This window comes from Somniosus microcephalus, unplaced genomic scaffold, assembly GCF_052327205.1.
Source record: "Somniosus microcephalus isolate GS21.2 unplaced genomic scaffold, FLI_Smic_1.0 unresolved_chr8, whole genome shotgun sequence".
Taxonomy (NCBI): Eukaryota; Metazoa; Chordata; class Chondrichthyes; order Squaliformes; family Somniosidae; genus Somniosus; species Somniosus microcephalus.
Window position 1 is genome coordinate 19,744,944 of NW_028225186.1, and position 15,001 is coordinate 19,759,944.

Here is a 15,001-nt window from a genome sequence, read left to right on the forward strand (position 1 = left end):
CACTCACAGTGACCAAATGACCATAACCTGACCGAGTACACCAAAACTGAACCACTGATACAACCTGACGGTGCACAGAGAAACTGACTCACTGACCAGAACATGAACGAACACACAGAAACTGACCCATTGACCACAACCTGACCGAACAAACACTGAAACTGACTCACTGATCAAAACATGATAGAGCACACAAAAACTGACCTTCAAACCACAACCTGAGCGAACACAGAGTAACCGACCCATTGACCACAACCTTTACAAACACACAGTAACTGACCAACTGATAAAATCCTGACAACTTGACTGAACACACAGAAACTGATCCACGGACCACACACTGACGAAACTGACAGAAATATATCCACTGACCACAACATGACCGAACACACATAAACAAACCCACTGGGCACAACCTGACCGAGAACACAGAAACAGACCCACTGACCACAACCTGACCAAACACACAGAATGTGACAAACTGACGACAACCTGACCGAACAAACAGAAACTGACACATTGACCACAACCTGACCGAAAAAACACTGAAACTGAACCACTGACCATAACATGACCAAGCACACAAAAACTGACCTTCCTAGCACAACCTGACTGAACACAAAAACCGACCCATTGACCGCAACCTGGCCAAACACACAGCAACTGACCAAATGAACAAATCCTGACAGAACACACAGAAACTGAACATCTGACAACAACTTGATGGAACAGACAGAAACTGACCTACTGACCACACAATGACGGAACCCACAGAAACTGATCCGCTGACCACAAATTGACTGAACACACAGAAACTGACCAACTGACCATATTCGGACCAAACACATGGAAATTGACACACTAAAAACAACTTGTCCGAACAGACGAACACTGGCCCATTGACCACAATCTGACCCAATACACTCAAAGTGACCAAGTGACCACAACCTCACCGAGTACGCCAAAACTGAACCACTGACAACAACCTGACGGTGCACAGAGAAACTGACGCACTGGCCAGACCCTGACCGAACACACAGAAAGTGACCAAATGACCACAACCTGAGCAAACACACAGATAATGATTCACTGATCACAACCTGACAGAACACACAGAAACTGACTTATTGATCACCGCCTCTCCGAACACACAGAACCTGACCCACTGACCACCACCTGTGCAAGCACACAGTAAGTGACCCACTGATAACAGTTTGACCACACACGCAGAAACTTACGCATGGAACACATCCTGACCGATCAGACAGAAACTGAAACACTGACCAAATCCTGACTCACAATACAGAAACTGACCCATTGACCACAGCTAGTCCCAACACAGAGAAACTAACCCACTGACAACAATCTGACTGAACACACCGAAACTGACAAAATAACCACAACCTGAGTGAACAAACAGAAACTGACCCATTGACCACAACCTGACCGAACACACAGAAACTGATACAATGACCAACTCCTGACTGAGCACACAGAAAATGACACACTGACCACAACTTGAATGAACACACAGGAATTGACCCACTGGCGACAACCTGACCAAACACGCAGAAAGTGACCCATAGACCAGCACCTGTCAAAACACACAGATACTGACCCACTGACAACAACCTGGCTGAAGACACAGAAACTCACTCATGAACACAACCTGGCCGAACACACACAAACTGACCAATGACCACAAACTGACCGAACAAACAGAAACTGACCCACTAACCACAACCTGATGGAACACAGATAAACTGGCCCACATACCACAGCCAGACTGAGCACACAGAAACTGTCCCACTGACCAGAACCTGACAGAACACATAGAATCTGACCCACTGTACAAATCCTGGCCGAACACACAGAAACTGACCCACTGACAACGTTTTGACGATACACACAGAAACTGACCCACTGACCAGATCCTCTCCGAACAGACAGAAATTGACCCATTGAACACAACCTAACCGAGTACATAGGAACTGACACACTGAGCAAATCCTGACCGAACACACAGAAACTGGGACACTAACAAAAACTTGACTGAACACACAGAAACTGACCCACTGACCACAAACTGAAGGAATCGACAGAAATTGTTCCACTGACCACAACCTGACTGAACACACAGAAACTGACCCACTTAACACATTCTGAACGGACTCACAGAATATGACCCGCTGACAAAAATCTGACTGAGCACACAGTAACTGACGCAGTAACCACAACCTGACCAAACACGCACAAACTCACCCATTGACCACAACCTTACCGAACACACAGATCCTGACTCACTGATCACAACCTGACCAAACACACAGAAACGGACCCACTGACCACAACCTGATCGACCACACAGAAACTGAGCAACTGACCACAAACTGACCGAACACACAGAAACTGACACACTGACCACAACTTGAATGAACACACAGGAATTGACCCACTGACGACAACCTGACCAAACATGCAAAAAGTGACCCGTAGACCAGCACCTGTCAATACACACAGAAACTGACCCACTGACAAAAACCTGGCTGAAGACACAGAAACTGACTCATGAACACAACCTGGCCGAAACACACAAACTGACCAATGACCACAAACTGACCGAACACACAGAAACTGATCCACTAACCCCAACCTGATGGAACACAGAGAAACTGGCCCACATACCACAGCCAGACTGAGCACACAGAAACTGTCCCACTGACCAGAACCTGGCAGAACACATAGAATCTGACCCACTGAACAAATCCTGGCCGAACACACAGAAACTGACCCACTGACAACATTCTGAAGATACACACAGAAACGGACCCACTGACCACAACATGACCGAACACACAGAAACTGACATACTGCCCACAACCTGACCGAAAACACAGAAACTGTCAACCTGACCTCACCCTGACTGAACACGCAAAAACTGACACAGTGACCAAGTCCTGACTGAACATACAGAAAATGACCCACTGACCACATCCTGACAAAAGACACATAAACTGACACAATGACCACAACCTGAACAAACACACAGAAAGGGACCCACTGACGACAATCTTATCTAGCACGCCAAAACTGACCCACTGAACACATCCTGACCTAACACATAGAAACTGACCCACTGACCACAACTGACCGATCACACAGAAACTGCCACGCTGACCACTACCTTAATGAACACACAGAAACTGACGCAGTGAACAAATCCTGACTGAACACACATAAGCTGACCCACTGACTACATCTTGGCCAAACACACAGAAACAGACCCACTGACCAAATCCTGACCGAACACACATAAGCTGACCCACTGACCACAACTGGACCGAGCATACATAACCGGACCCACAGACCACAAACTGACCGAACACACAGAAGCTGACCCACTGAACACAACCTGATCGATCACGCAGGAAACGACCCACTGACCACAACCTGACCGAATGCACTGATAATGTCACACTGAGCACAAACAGACCGAACACACAGAAACTGACCCATGGAACACAACGTGACTGAACAAACACTGAAACTGACCCACTGACCACAAACTGAATGAACAAAAACTGTAAATAACCCACTGACCACAACCTGACCGAGCTCACAGAAAAGGTCCTTCCTACCAAAACCTGACCCAACACAACGAAAGTTACCCATTGACGCCAACCTGGCCGAAAACACAGAAACTGACCAACTGAACACATCCTGACCGAACACACAGAAACTGAACCACAGAAACAACTTTACCAAACAAACAGAAACTGACCCACTGACCACACACTGATGGAACCCAAAGAAACTTATCCACTGACCATAAACTGACTGAACACACTGAAACTGACTAACTGACCACAACCTGACCGAGCAAACAAAAATTGACCCACTGGCGACAACCTGACCGAACACACAGAAACTTCCCCATTGACCACAACATGAACGAACACACAGAAACTAACCCACTGAAATTAACATGAATGCACACACAGGAACTGACCCACTGAACACAACCTGACTGTACACAACAAAACTGAACCATTGACCACAACCTGGCCAAACACTCAGAAAGTGGCCAGCTGAACAAATACGGACCGAACACACAGAAACTGACCCAATGACAATAACTTGAACGAGCATACAGAAACTGTCCGACTGACCACACACTGACGGAACCCACAGAAACTGATCCACTGACAACATCATGACTGAACAGACAGAAACTGACCCACTGTTCACCTACTGGCCGAAAACACAGAAACTGACCCACTGATCACCACCTCTCCGAGCACACATAAACTGACCCACGGTCCACATACTTACTGAGAACCAGAAATTGACCCACGGACTAAATCCTGGCCAAACACACAGAAACTGACCCACATAACTCAAAATGCCCAAGCACACAGACACTGACCCGTTGACCACAACCTGACTGAACAAACACTGAATCTCACACACTGACCACTATCTCACCGAGCACACTGAAACTGACCCATTGGCCACAACCTGGCCAAACACACAGAAAGTGATCAACTGAACAAATCCTGACCGAACACACATGACCTGGAACACTGACAATTACATGACTGGACACACAGAATCTGTCCCACTGACCACAAACGGAAGGAATCGACAGAAATTGATCCACTGACCACAACCTGACTGAACACACAGAAACTGACCCACTGAACACCTCCTGAACGAACTCATAGAATCTGACACACTGACCAAAACCTGACCGAGCACACAGTAACTGACCCACTGACCACAACCTGACCAAACACACACAAACTCACCCACTGACCACAACCTGATGAAACACACAGAAAATGACACACTGCCAACAACCTGACCGAACATGCAGAAACTGCCACACTGATCTTAACCTGACTGAACACACAAAAATTGACTCAGTGACCTAGACCTGAGTGAACACATAGAAAATGACGACTGACCACAACCTGACAAAACACACAGACACTGACACAATGACCACAACCTGAACAAACACACAGAAAGAAACCCACTGACCACAACCTGATCTAGCACACAGAAACGGACCCACTGAACAGATCCTGACCAACCACAAAGAAACTGATCCACTGACCACAACTGACCGATCACACAGAAACTGGCACACTGACCACAACCTGAACGAACACACAGAAACTTACCCACTGACCACAACCTGACCGAAGACTCAGAAGTTGACCCACTGACCAAATCCTTACCGAACACACATAAACTTAACCACTGACCACAACCAGTCCGAGCAAACAGAATCGGACCCACTGAACACAAGCTGACCGATCACACAGAAGCTGACCCACTGACATAACCTGACCGAAAGCACTGATAATGTCCCACTGAGCCCAATCTGACCGAACACAAATAAACTGACCCATGGACCACAACCTGACTGAACAAACACTGAAACTGACCCACTGACCACAACCTGAATGAAAAAAACTGAAACTGACTCACTGACCAGAACCTGTCCGAGCTCACAGAAAAGGGACTTCATACCAAAACCTGACCCAACACACCGAAACTGACCCATTGACCACAACCTGGCCAAACACAGATAAACTGACGAACTGAACAAATCCTGACCGAACACACAGACACTGAACCACTGAAGCAACTTGACCGAACGAACAAAAACTGACCCACTGACTACACACTGATGGAACCCACAGAAACTTGAACACTGACCATAAACTTACTGAAAACACTGAATCTGACTTACTGATCACCACCTGACAGAGCAACCAAAAATTGACCCTCTGGCGAAAACCTGACCGAACACACAGAAACTGACACAGAGACCAACACCTGTCCTAACACACAGAAACTGACCCATTGACCACAACCTGGCTGTTTTTTAGTATTCTACTGTTTAGTATTTAGCATTCTAGTTTTATTATTAATAGTTTAGTTGTTTTTAAAAAAATATTCTACTGTTTAAACGACCTGTATGGTTCATGAGGGTAGCCGCTGTTTTACGAACTCATCCACAATTTTCCACTTTATTAATTATTTTATTGATATTATTAAACAATTCTGTCAGTACTGTTTCTTCACTTATTTGCTACGACAGTCAATCACTTCTGGATATAAGATCGTCCGGAGATATAGGACTTACCCCCGATTTTTCGAACTGTGATTCTGCTGCTACTACCATCAACCCTCCCACCTGCTTACCTGACTTCATTCCTGTGATCAGGACGCGATGACGGCGCAAGCGGGGCAGATGAGCAGGTGCATTAGTGAAGCTGATGCGACGTGAACACCACACCCCCCCCTCCGATTATTCTCCTGGCGAATGTGCAGTCACTGGACAATAAGCTGGACGAAGGAGGGAGACTCACCTTACAGCGAGACATTAAGAACTGCAATGTCTTGATTTTTACTGAGACTTGGCTTGATCCATCGACACCAGCTTTGGCCATTCAACCAGAGGGATTCAACATTCACCGGCTAGACCAAACAAAAGACTCGGGGAGGAATAGAGGGGGTGGAGTATGCTTTATGATCAACAATTCTTGGTGTTCCAACGTGGAACTACTTACATCTTCTTGTTCACCCGATCTTGAACACCTGATGATCAAATGCCGACCATTCTACCTCCCGAGAGAGTTCTCATCCGTGATAATTACAGTGGTGTATATTCCACCACTAGGCCAACGCAAATAGGGTACTAAACGAGCTGTATGGGATCATTAGCAGGCTTGAAAGTTCCCATCCAGAGGCTGCATTCATCGTGGCTGGCGATTTCAACAAAGCCAAGCTGAGGAAAGCACTGCCTAAATACCATCAGCATATCACCTGCCCAACTCCAGCCAAGAACACACTAGATCACATTTACACTCCATTCCGGGATAGATACAAGGCCCTCCCCCGCCCTCCCTTCGGCAAATCAAATCACAACTCCATCCTGCTGCTACCCACCTATAGGCAGAAACTGAAACAGGAAAAGCCTGTGATGAGATCTCTACAACGCTGGTCGTATCAATCAGACGCTATGTTACAAGACTGCTTTGATTCCACTGACTGGGATATGTTCCGGAATGCCTTGGACAATGACATCAACACATATACAGATTCGGTCATTAGTTTCATAAACAAGTGCATAGACGACGTTGTTCCGAGGATTGTTGTACGAACATTTCCCTACCAGAAACCATGGGTAAATGGCAATATCCGTGCTATGCTAAAAGCACGGTCCATCGCATTCAACTCTGGGGACATGGACGAGTACAAGAAATCAAGGTACGACCTCAGAAAAACCATCAAAAATGCAAAAAGACAATACACGGACAAAGTGGAGTCACACTATCACAGCACAGATTCGCGTAGGATGTGGAGTGGACTACAATCTATTACAGACTACAAAGGGAAACCCAACTGTGTCATGCCCAGCAATGCCTCTCTCCCAGATGAGCTTAACACTTTTTACGCCCGGTTTCAGGCCAACAACAACTGGCCTGTTCCAAGGGCGCCCGCGGCTCAGGACGACCGGGTCTTGTCAAACTCTGTGGCTGACGTGAGCAAGACCTTTGAGAGAGTGAACACCCATAAAGCACCCGGTCCAGATGGAATCCCTGGGCGTGTCCTTAGAGCAGGCGCTGACCAGCTGGCAGCCGTGTTTAAGGATGTATTCAACCATTCACTGTACCAGTCTGTAGTCCCCACAACTTCAAGATGACATCGGTTATTCCAGTCCCCATAAAATCAAAAGTAACCTGTTTAAACGACTACCGCCCCATAGCACTCACTTCTGTCATCATGAACTGCTTTGAGAGGCTGGTCAAAACCCACATCAACTTGTTACTACCTGACACACTGGACCCACTCCAATTTGCCTACCACCCAAACAGATCTAGCGATGATGCCATCGCCACTGTACTGCACACTGCCTTATCACCGCTGGATAAGAGGAACACCTATGTGTGAATGTTGTTCATTGATTATAGTTCAGCATTCAATAACATTATCGCCTCCAATCTTGTCAATAAGCTCAGTGAGCTAGAACTTAACACCTCCCTATGCAACTGGACCCTGGACTTCCTGACAGGAAGGCACCAGGTGGTGAAAATAGGCAGAAACAACTCCCCCACAATGATCCTGAACACGGAACTCCCCAGGGTTGTGTGCTCAGTCCCCTTCTGTGCTCCCTGTTTACTCACGATGGCGTGGCCACACACAACTTCAACTCCATCATCAGGTTTGCTGATGCCACTACCGTTGTAGACCTGTGTAAGAAGTCACACAACAACAGGTTATTGTCCAACAGCTTCATTTGAAATCACAAGCTTTCAGAGTGCTGCTCCTTCTTCAGATGAAGTGGAGAAATGCATAAAGACACAGCTTATATAGTCAGAGAATCATGTCAGATGTTTACAGGTAACCTTTCCAACTGCCATTTATCGCACCTCGGCAGAGAGATAATCACAGCAGTCAAAGGTGTGAATGGTGTCCAAACAGGTCAGTCAGGGAAACATTACATCAAAGAACAATGAGGTGGGGTCACAAGGGGTCAAATATTGCAGATGCTGGGGTCTGTATGAAAAACAAAAAAACAGACAAAAAACATTTTTTTTTTGGCTGGAAATCACAGCAGGTCCGGCCGCATCTGTGCAGAAAGAACAAGCCAATGTCGACTCGAGTCTGGATGACCCTGCATCAGGTGGGGTTACATGTAGCGTGACATGAACCCAAGATCTCGGTTGAGGCCGTCCTCATGAGTGCGGAACTTGGCTATCAGTTTCTGCTCGACGATTTTGCGTTGTCGTGTGATTCGAAGGCCACCTTGGAGAATGCTTACCCGAAGATCGGAGGCTGAATGTCCTTGACTGCTGAAGTGTTCCCCGACTGGGAGGGAACACTCCTGCCTGGTGATTGTTGTGCGGTGTCCATTCATCCGTTGTCGCAGTGTCTGCATGTTCTCGCCGATGTACCATGCTCCGGGGCATCCTTTCCTGCAACGTATGAGGTAGACAACGTTGGCCGAGTCACATGAGTATGTACCATGTACCTGGTGGGTGGTGTCCTCACGTGTGATGATGGTATCTGTGTTGGTGATCTGGCATGTCTTGCAGAGGTTGCTGTGGCAGGGTTGTGTGGTGTCGTGGTCGCTGTTCTCCTGAAAGCTGGGTAATTTGCTGCGAACGATGGTCTGTTTGAGGTTAGGCGGCTGTTTGAAAGCGAGTAGTGGAGGCGTGGGGATGGCCTTAGCGAGGTGTTCGTCGTCATCGATGACATGTTGAAGGCTGTGAAGAACATGGCATAGTTTCTCTGCTCCGGGGAAGTACTGGACGATGAAGGGTACTCTGTTGGTTGTGTCCCGTGTTTGTCTTCTGAGGAGGTCTATGCGATTTTTCGCTGTGGCCCGTCGGAACTGTCGATCGACGAGTCGAGCGTCATATCCCGTTCTTACAAGGGCGTCTTTCAGTGTCTGTAGGTGTCCATCGCGTTCCTCCTCGTCTGAGCAGATCCTGTGTATTCGCAGGGCTTGTCCATAGGGGATGGCTTCTTTAACGTGGTTAGGGTGGAAGCTGGAGAAGTGAAGCATCGTGAGGTTGTCCGTGGGCTTGCGGTAGAGTTAAGTGCTGAGGTGTCCGTCTTTGATGGAGATTCGTGTGTCCAGGAATGAGACTAATTCTGAGGAGTAGTCCATAGTGATTTTGATTGTGGGATGGAACTTGTTGATGTTATCGTGTAGTCTTTTCAGTGATTCCTCGCCGTGGGTCCATAGGAAGAAAATGTCGTCGATGTATCTGGTGTATAGCGTTGGTTGGAGATCCTGTGCAGCGAAGAAGTCTTGCTCGAACTTGTGCATGAAGATGTTTGCGTATTGGGGTGCGAATTTGGTCCCCATGGCTGTTCCGTGTGTTTGGGTAAAGAACTGGTTGTCGAAGGTGAAGACATTGTGGTCCAATTGAACCAGGAACACTCCTCGCCACGATGGAGGTCTCGGCACTCTACACCAGTATCCCCCACGATGACGGCATCGCTGCGACAGCCTCAGTACTCAACACCAACAACAGCCAATCTCCAGACGCCATCCTACAACTCATCCACTTCATCCTTGACCACAATGTCTTCACCTTCGGCAAACCAGTTCTTTACCCAAACACACGGAACAGCCATGGGGACCAAATTCGCACCCCAATACGCAAGCATCTTCATGCACAAGTTCGAGCAAGACTTCTTCGCTGCACAGGATCTCCAACCAATGCTATACACCAGATACATCGACGACATTTTCTTCCTATGGACCCACGGCGAAGAATCACTGAAAAGACTACACGATAACATCAACAAGTTCCATCCCACCATCAAACTCACTATGGACTACTCCTCAGAATTAGTCTCATTCCTGGACACACGAATCTCCATCAAAGACGGACACCTCAGCACTTCACTCTACCGCAAGCCCACGGACAACCTCACGATGCTTCACTTCTCCAGCTTCCACCCTAACCACGTTAAAGAAGCCATCCCCTATGGACAATCCCTGCGAATACACAGGATCTGCTCAGACGAGGAGGAACGCGATGGACACTTACAGACACTGAAAGACGCCCTTGTAAGAACGGGATATGACGCTCTACTCGTCGATCGACAGTTCCGACGGGCCACAGCGAAAAATCGCATAGACCTCCTCAGAGGACAAACACGGGACACAACCAACAGAGTACCCTTCGTCGTCCAGTACTTCCCCGGAGCGGTGAAACTACGCCATGTTCTTCGCAGCCTTCAACATGTCATCGATGACGACGAACACCTCGCTAAGCCCATCCCCACGCCTCCACTACTCGCTTTCAAACAGCCACCTAACCTCAAACAGACCATCGTTCGCAGCAAATTACCCAGCTTTCAGGAGAACAGCGACCACGACACCACACAACCCTGCCACAGCAACCTCTGCAAGACATGCCAGATCATCAACACAGATACCATCATCACACGTGAGGACACCACCCACCAGGTACATGGTACATACTCATGTGACTCGGCCAACGTTGTCTACCTCATACGTTGCAGGAAAGGATGCCCCGGAGCATGGTACATCGGCGAGACCATGCAGACACTGCGACAACGGATGAACGGACACCGCGCAACAATCACCAGGCAGGAGTGTTCCCTACCAGTCGGGGAACACTTCAGCAGTCAAGGACATTCAGCCTCCGATCTTCGGGTAAGCATTCTCCAAGGTGGCCTTCGAGACACACGACAATGCAAAATCGTCGAGCAGAAACTGATAGCCAAATTCCGCACTCATGAGGACGGCCTCAACCGAGATCTTGGGTTCATGTCACGCTACATGTAACCCCACCTGATGCAGGGTCATCCAGACTCGAGTCGACATTGGCTTGTTCTCTCTGCACAGATGCGGCCGGACCTGCTGTGATTTCCAGCCAAAAAAAAAAAATGTTTTTTGTCTGTTTTTTTGTTTTTCATACAGACCCCAGCATCTGCAATATTTGACCCCTTGTGACCCCACCTCATTGTTCTTTGATGTAATGTTTCCCTGACTGACCTGTTTGGACACCATTCACACCTTTGACTGCTGTGATTATCTCTCTGCCGAGGTGCGATAAATGGCAGTTGGAAAGGTTACCTGTAAACATCTGACATAATTCTCTGACTATATAAGCTGTGTCTTTATGCATTTCTCCACTTCACCTGAAGAAGGAGCAGCGCTCCGAAAGCTTGTGATTTCAAATAAAGCTGTTGGACTATAACCTGGTATTGTGTGACTTCTTACATTTGTCCACCCCAGTCCAACTCCGGCATCTCCACACCGTTGTAGACCTGATCACAGATGGAGATGAGACAGGCTACAGGGAGGAGGTAAGAGCCCTAGGGGAATGGTGCATGTACAGCAAACTCTCCCTCAACATCAGCAAAACAAAGGAGATTATCGTGGATTATAACAAGCGGCAGGGGGAGGGACACACCCCAATCTACATCGCAGGGGCTGAGGTGGAGAGGGTCGGCAGCTTCAAATTCCTGGGTGTATTCATTATGGAGGACTTAAGGTGGTCCCATCACATCGACGTTGTAAACACGAAGGCATGCCAACGCCTGTTCTTCCTCAGGAGATGGAAGAAATTTGGAATGGCCCCCCAGATTCTCACCAACTTCTACCGGTGCACCATCGAGAGTATCCTGTCCGGTTTGCATCACTGCCTGGTATGGCAACTGCACCGCCACAGACCGCGAGGCTCTACAGATGGTAGTGAAAGCTGCACAACACACTATAGGAATTAAACTACCTGCTGTGCAGGATATCTACCCGAGAGGTGCCGGGGGAAGGCCCTGAGAATCATTAAAAACGTGAGTCACCCCAGCCACAACCTCTTCGTCCTGCTCCCGTCTGGTAAGAGATACTGAAGCATACGGTCTCGTACCAACAGGTTTCGAAACAGCTTCTACCCACAGGCCATAAGATACATGAACGATTAATTTATTATTATTTATTACTGTTGTTTTATTTATTATTACTGTCTTTCTATTAGTATTTCTATTAGTATTTTTATCATTGTATGCCATATTTATTCCAATGTTGAGAGAACTCGTAAAAATCAACATTTCATTGTGCAGTACACAAGTCTGCTGCATATATGACAAATAAAATTGAATTGAATTGAATTGAATTGAGCACACGGAAACTGACACAATGAAAACACACCTGACCGAATACACACACACTGACCCGCTGACCTCAAACTGACCAAACACACAGGAACTGACCCAGTGACCACAACCTCATGGAACACACGGAAACTGGCCCACCGAACACAACCTGACCGAGCAAACAGAAACTGACCCAGTGACCAAAACCTGACCGAGCACACAGATACTGAACCACTGACCAAATCCTGACCAAACACACAGAAACTGACCCACTGACAACAGTATGACGAAACAAACAGAAACTGACCCACTGACCAGATCCTTTCCGAACAGACAAAAACTGACCCACTGATCACAACCTGACCGAACACAAAAAAAATGACTCAATGACCTCAACCTGACTGAACACACATAAACTGACCCACTGATCATAACCTTACCAAACACAAAGAAACTGACCCACTGACCACAACCTGACCGAACACAATAAAAATGACCCATTGACCAAAACCTGGCCAAAAACACATAAAGTGGCCAGCTGAACAAATACGAAACGAACACACAGAAACTTACCCATTGACCACAAGCTGGCCAAAAACACAAAAGTGGTCAACTGAACAAACAGGGACAGAACACACTGAAACTGACCCAATCACAACTTGACCAAACACACAGCAACTGACCCACTGACCGGTCACTGACGGAACCCACAGAAACTGATCCACTGACCACAACCTGACTGAACAGACAGAAATTAACCCACTGTCCACATCCTTACTGAGCACACAGAAACTAACCCGCGGGCCAAATCCTGACATAACACATAGAAACTGACTGATAGAACATAACCTGCCCAAGCACACGGAAACTGACCCATTGACCACAACCTGACCGAAAAAACACTGAAACTGACAAACAGATCACAGTCTGACTGAGCACACCGAAACTGACCCATTGATTACAAAATGGCCAAACACAAAGAAAGTGACCAACAGAACAGATCCACACCGAAAACACAGAAACTGTCCCACTGACCACAAACTGAAGGAAACGACAGAAACTGATCTACTGACAACAACCTGACCGAGCACAGAAAGACTGACACAATGACCACAACATGACCGAACACAAAGAAACTGACCCACTGAACACATCCTGAATGAACTCACAGAATCTGACCCACTGACCAAAACCTGACCGAGCACACAGAAACTGACCCACTGACCACAAACTGACCAAACACACAGAAACTGACACACTGACCACAACCTGACAGAACACAAATAAACTGGCTCACACACAACAACCTGACGGACAACACAGAAACTGACACAGCGATAAGTCCCGACTGAACACACAGAAACTGACCCACTGACCGCAAGCTGATAAAATGCACAGACACTGACACAATGAACAGAACCTGAACAAACACACAGAAAGTGACCCACTGACGACAACAGGACCTAGGACACAGAAAGTGACCCACTGACCACAACCTGAACAAACACACAGAAACTGACACAATGACCACAACCTGACCGTACACACATAAACTGGCTCACCCACAACCACGTGACCGACCACACAGGTACTGACACAGTGACCAAGACCTGACTGAACACACAGAAACTGACCCAAACACCACCACATTTCTGAACAAAAAGAACCTGATCTCCGCACTGCAACATGAACAAATACGCATAAACTGAACCACTGAACAAAAATGAACCGAACACACAGAAACTGAGACAAGGAATACAAACTGACCAAACACTCAGTAACTGACCCACTGACCACAACCTGACAGCACACATATAAACTGAGAAACTGACCACCACCTGTCCGAGCACACAGAAACTCACACACTGACCACCACCTGTCCGAGCACACAGAAACTGACACATTGACAACAGTCTGACCGATCACACAGAAATTGACACACTGACCACAACCTGACCGAACACACAGAAACTGACCCACTGAACACATCCTTACCGAATCAACAGAAACTGACCCACTGACCACAACCTGACTAACAAACAGAAACTGACACAATGACCACAACCTGAACGAACACACAGGAACCAAAAGACTGACCAAATCCTGTCCGAACACAAAGAAACTGCCCCACTGAACACAACCTGACCAATCGCACCCAAACTGACCTACAAGCTACACCTGACTGAAGAAAGAGAAACTGGCCCACTGACCACATCCAGGCCGAACACACAGAAATTGACGCACTGACCACATCCTGACCGAATTCAACCAAACTGATGCACTGACGTAAACTGACCGAACAGACAGAAACAGACCCATTGACCACCACCTGACTGAAAACACA